The sequence below is a fragment of the Tachypleus tridentatus genome, chromosome 10 (genome assembly GCF_004210375.1).
Source record: "Tachypleus tridentatus isolate NWPU-2018 chromosome 10, ASM421037v1, whole genome shotgun sequence".
Classification (NCBI taxonomy): Eukaryota; Metazoa; Arthropoda; class Merostomata; order Xiphosura; family Limulidae; genus Tachypleus; species Tachypleus tridentatus.
In genome coordinates, this window is record NC_134834.1 from 122,669,331 (window position 1) to 122,675,330 (window position 6,000).

A 6,000-nucleotide genomic window follows, 5' to 3' on the forward strand; every position below is an offset into this window, starting at 1 on the left:
ACACGCGCCGATACGTGACATCCTGATGAAACGCTACAATAAAATATACACGAATTAATAAACAACACGTATTCGTCAGCGAAATAACAGAAACAAAGAGAGCGATTTTGTTAAACGAAAAGTTCATTTATAAACGTTAGGGTCCATGAAATGTCTAAATAAAGCAATAGTTACAAAAAGCATTACTTCCCTTAATCAATGCACCATTCTCCCAAAAAACTTTCTTAAGGGAGAAGTTCTTAAATGAAGTGCATCGTAATATGGTAATAGCACCTTTTTCGGCGAGTTTTTCAATGTTACGTTTTATTCAAGAATATGAATACATTAAAAACTTTGCTAGAGATATGAATGTATCCTACTACTATTATAGAACTTATTTCGATAACTGCTGATTATGAAAAATTAAAAATACAGTTAAAAAACACAAGTTACAACTTGAACATTTTTTTTTTTTTTCGTTTTTATGACCAGAAAATATTCATGGGAACGTCTACGACTAGATGGCGTTACAGAGTAGCACTTTCGAGTTATAAACATGATAGAGAGAACACTCTCGTACATTGACCAATCAGAGAATGTGACGTAATGGACCCTTCAAAATGGCCGCACAAACTGGAATGATGTCAACAACACACAACCAACATGCTAGCTCATGTGAGTTTCGAAGGGAGTGAGCATTTCCTGAGAAAACTATATAATTGACTAAACTCTTGTCATTAGCTGCTTCAAGCTGATCTTCCACTGGAACAGTTTAACAGTATGAATGCTCAACACTGGACGTTTGTTTCTTCTTCGCAGGTACTGAGCATGTTTCCTTGATTTCAGGAGCTCGTTTTCTTGGAGGTGGTCTACTTTGTATTTGTACAACTTGCTGTTGATGACCTGGAAAGATGGTAGGCACTGTTTCAGTTCATACTTCAAGATGTCATCTTTTAAGTTTCTTGGGTGCATTCCTGGGAATAAATGAAAACTATTTTTTTAAGTTTTGGGATTGCAGCATGTTTTCACAAAGAAGGCCACTGGTAGTTAGTTGTTATCTCATTTCTTAAATATACACGTCTTATAAACAGTAACAAACATAGGCAGTCATTATTATGTATTTTTACGTAATAAAGTCATTGATTGTAGTTTTCAAAAATAAAAATATTAGTTTTCTTTTCAAAAATATTAATAAGTATTGAAAGTATTGTCCAAGTAGTTTTATACCTCTCATATAATTTTTTGTCAGAAAGTTTTGACCGCACACCCTGTGATGTCTGGATGGCTGAAATTCTTAACGATTTACATTCTTCAACCATTGTTGACGAACAGCTTCATCAGAAGGGAACCTAAAAATGAAATTGTATTGTAACTGATTTTGAGGATATACTTTCCAACATCTGTCAGTCTATCTAAAATCTTCTTTTCAAATTTTAAAATTGGACAAGGAAAAAAAAAACAGTATTGGGACCAAAAAAGTGTTTAGTTTGGGCCTAATTTTCACCAGGGGCCATTGCCATTCATGATTTGGCTCTTTGATCGCTTATTCATACCTAAATACTGGTATATTCAATACCTCAGTCTAAATCAGTACCATATCAAACTTAATCCTGACGTTCAATATTTTAATTCGGCCTACGGTATATAGCCTAGTAGATCTAGTAGAAATTAGTAGATGGACAGGCGATTCCAAGTTTGTGTGAGTTTGACCCTTGACAGACGCAAAGCAGACGACAGTTTGCAATTGTTCGAGCTTCAAAGCCTTCATTTTGAAAGAAACGTTCATAAATGTGAATACTTACTTATGGAAGGAGATTCCTTAAGCCTTTTTACTCTTATTTTTGCAATTGAAACAAGCGCAGCTCTCGGACATTGTTTGAGAAGTTGTCAGTTATCCGTCAGTGATATTTGGATGTCTATTCCCGTTTTGACAATGGCGGCGACTTCCCCATGTCGTCATACGGTCACGTGACTCAATCTCTCACTCTCTCTCTCTCTCTCTCTCTATATATATATATATATATATATATATGAGTAGCGCTTTAGCCCAAGTACTGTTGTAATTACTGAAGTTCTCAGCCATTAAGTTAGAAAAAAATCAGTTACCTTAATATAAAATAACAAAGTAAACAACATACAGCAAGATAAAAACTACTCCAAGATTATTAAGCATGTACTGGGATATCAACCAACTGAAATTTACCTACTGTCTTGTCTTTGGCGTTGTTTCATCACTACAGACCAAATATAGACTGTACTATTTTTAAAAAGTGTGGCGATACAAACAAATTATTGTATCAATACACCGTCATTATATTTTCACGAAATTTGGTAAAATCGGAGTTTCTACCGAAGTATTTTTGCTACAAATTAATGATTTAACAAAGGAAAATGAGCATTGAATGCAACATGTTGGCTTTATTTATTTTATAAAAAAACATCACATGCAAAGTAACATAACAACAGATATTAACTTCTCTTGTCAGCTGCCGTTTAGTCGACCAAACCTGAGAATTTGAAAAACCTCTGTAATGTGTGAAGTACTTAAATAAGACAATGTTGATAATATAGATAATAAATTATAGAAAAGACCATCAAACTTCGTAACAAACTTATGATGAAACTTCTGTATCAAGATATGTGTGGTATCATGACATGAATATCTAGATACATGTGGAATGGTCTACTATAGTGAGATATGCACTCCTAAAAATATCTTTCCATTAAATAACATAATCTATAAAGGTAGATTATGGTTTAAGGGTTGACACATCTTTCCATTAAATAACATAATCTACAAAGGTAAAGGTTTAAGGGTTGACACATATTTCCATTAAATAACATAAACTATAAAGGTAAAGGTTTAAAGATTGACACATCTTTCCATTAAAGAACATAATCTATAAAGGTAAAGGTTTAAAGATTGACACATCTTTCCATTAAATAACATAATCTGTAAAGGTAAAGGTTTAAAGATTGACACATCTTTCCATTAAATAACATAATCTATAAAGGTAAAGGTTTAAAGATTGACACATCTTTCCATTAAATAACATAATCTATAAAGGTAAAGGTTTAAAGATTGACACATCTTTCCATTAAATAACATAATCTGTAAAGGTAAAGGTTTAAAGATTGACACATCTTTCCATTAAATAACATAATCTATAAAGGTAAAGGTTTAAAAATTGACACATCTTTCCATTAAATAACATAATCTATAAAGGTAAGGGTTGACACATCTTTCCATTAAATAAAATAATCTTTAAAGGTAAAGGTTTAAGGGTTGACACACCTTTCCATTAAATAACATAAACTATAAAGGTAAAGGTTTAAAGATTGACACATCTTTCCATTAAATAACATAATCTATAAAGGTAAAGGTTTAAAGATTGACACATCTTTCCATTAAATAACATAATCTATAAAGGTAAAGGTTTAAAAATTGACACATCTTTCCATTAAAGAACATAATCTATAAAGGTAAAGGTTTAAGGGTTGACACATATTTCCATTAAATAACATAAACTATAAAGGTAAAGGTTTAAAGATTGACACATCTTTCCATTAAATAATATAATCTATAAAGGTAAGGGTTGACACATCTTTCCATTAAATAACATAATCTTTAAAGGTAAAGGTTTAAGGGTTGACACACCTTTCCATTAAATAACATAATCTATAAAGGTAAAGGTTTAAAGATTGACACATCTTCCCATTAAATAACATAAACTATAAAGGTAAAGGTTTAAAGATTGACACATCTTTTCATTAAATAACATAATCTATAAAGGTAAGGGTTGACACATCTTTCCACTAAATAACATAATCTATAAAGGTAAAGGTTTAAATATTGACACATCTTTCCATTAAATAACATATTCTATAAAGGTAAAGGTTTAAAGATTGACACATCTTTCCATTAAATAACATAATCTATAAAGGTAAAGGTTTAAAGATTGACACATCTTTCCATTAAATAACATAATCTATAAAGGTAAGGGTTGACACATCTTTCCATTAAATAACATAATCTATAAAGGTAAAGGTTTAAGGGTTGACACATATTTCCATTAAATAACATAATCTATAAAGGTAAAGGTTTAAGGGTTGACACATATTTCCATTAAATAACATAATCTTTAAAGGTAAAGGTCTAAGGGTTGACACATCTTTCCATTAAATAGCATAATCTATAAAGGTAAAGGTTTAAGGGTTGACACATCTCTCCATTAATAACATAACCTCTAATGGTGGTAGTATGAACATTTTTCATGTCTCAATAGGGTATTGTTATGGTAAAGGAATCATAATGTATATTTTTTACTTGAAATCCAATCTAAATATAACATGGAATTTTTTTTTCAATTCCTACATTAAGATATGTCATGATTTCATAATGTTTAACATGCACTGATATCTCCACCAACAAATTTACATTATCACTATCAATTCCTTTTGAACCTTACAAATATACTAATCATTCAATCCTGACCACAAGTAGGTAATATATAATAATATTATAAAAACACATGACCATGAACCGCACACCCAGTACCTGGGCTCAGTTTTTACATAATCCTGGTTAATTTAAAATATAATTTCTTAGTCTCAATTTTAATTTATTTCATGTCAAAAGTGTTATTTTACAAACAGCTCTAATGCTCTTCTTTGGGTTTATTTTTAACAGCTTCAGTTCAGTTTCGTAGCGGCATATATTTTCCTAATTAAATTAAGTAACAATTTTCGTTTATTCCTGATGACAGAAGACATCGATACAATGGTGATAACAATAAATATTTTAAATACGACTTACACAAAGCTGTTTCTGAAAGGCAGGATCACGGTACAAATAATTAAATTATCCTCAACCTAACCCTGGCCAATTTCTTTAGATATTCAAGAATTATTATTATTTTTTGATAATTTGTTGTGGCTATTTTAAAATAAAAAATGTTCCGGATGTTATTAATTCGAGATACCAAATAACACATACTACGATTTTCTACACCCATTTCTATCACAAAAATTAGGTTTTACTGCCCTCTCACAACAAAATAACTATAGAAACAAACTGGTAAAATAAGTGGATATTGTTCCTAAGGAGTACGACTTTTGATTAATATTAGTACTGTCTGTCTAGTCCCTCGCTGGTACAGTGGTAAGTCTTCAAATTTAAAATCTGCGGTTCGATTCCCACAGTGGACTCCGCAGATAGCTCAATGTGGCTTTTCTCTGAGAAAGCATACACGATCCGTTTAATTTAACTTCATAAAATATAACATGTTTATTAGTACAAAAGTACTAAAAGATTATGAAACCCTAGTTCATAATATAACCTAAGAAACAATTTTTAACAATCAGAATATAGAATCAAAACCTCAAATGTTCTTCCATGAAAAGCATTAAAATTATTAAGAATAAAAACGGGAAAATATAGCTTAAGTTTAACCGAAGATTTATTGACAGAAAATATAAAAAATTTGACACATTAAACTGCTCCTTACATTAAATAAAATATCGAAACATTTAATAAACAAAAGACAACACCATTTCTCTAAGTACGAAGGATTTCTAATTTTTAAAATGCATTTTTGTTTTAGGTGGAAAGATTCATAACAGGCTGATTGCACTATACTTACTGCAGAGCTTAAACCTCGAATTTTAGTATTATAAGTCTTCAAAACACAAACTTACACAGCCATAACATTAACATTACCTTTTTACAATAAAAGTAATTCTATCAAAGAAATCCTTATTATTATCAACATGACTCGCTCATAATTGTACTACTAATAAAAATCATGTTAAATCGTAGATACGTCTCATTACATTCTTACTCATGTCTCTAGTACAGTTTGCTGAAAAAATATTTTTACAAAACATCAATTTAAACTCTTTGGAATGTGGAGGGGAACATTTTTTTAGCTTAGCGTGATTTTCAGACTTTATCTTGGAAATTAAACATCTTTTCCAACGTTTCTTCAGTTTTTGGCATTTAATTTCATAACATAATTCATT

General features: G+C 30.5%; 2 long non-coding RNA genes across 3 annotated transcripts; one reads left to right on the forward strand and one right to left on the reverse strand.

The window, feature by feature from the left end:
• Positions 1-428: 428 nt before the first annotated feature.
• LOC143230233 (uncharacterized) lies at positions 429-5,006 on the reverse strand. 2 transcript variants are annotated; one of them, XR_013016296.1, is made up of 4 exons: positions 4,796-4,995; positions 1,782-1,981; positions 1,207-1,328; positions 429-953 (listed from the first exon to the last, which is right to left on the reverse strand). It is a non-coding gene; the product is annotated as an uncharacterized LOC143230233 (long non-coding RNA). The 2 variants fall into 2 exon arrangements; XR_013016295.1 differs by lacking the exon at positions 1,782-1,981 and having other exon boundaries at positions 4,796-5,006.
• Positions 580-1,144, forward strand: LOC143230234 (uncharacterized). The gene is made up of 2 exons (XR_013016297.1): positions 580-654; positions 799-1,144. It is a non-coding gene; the product is annotated as an uncharacterized LOC143230234 (long non-coding RNA).
• Positions 5,007-6,000: the final 994 nt, after the last annotated feature.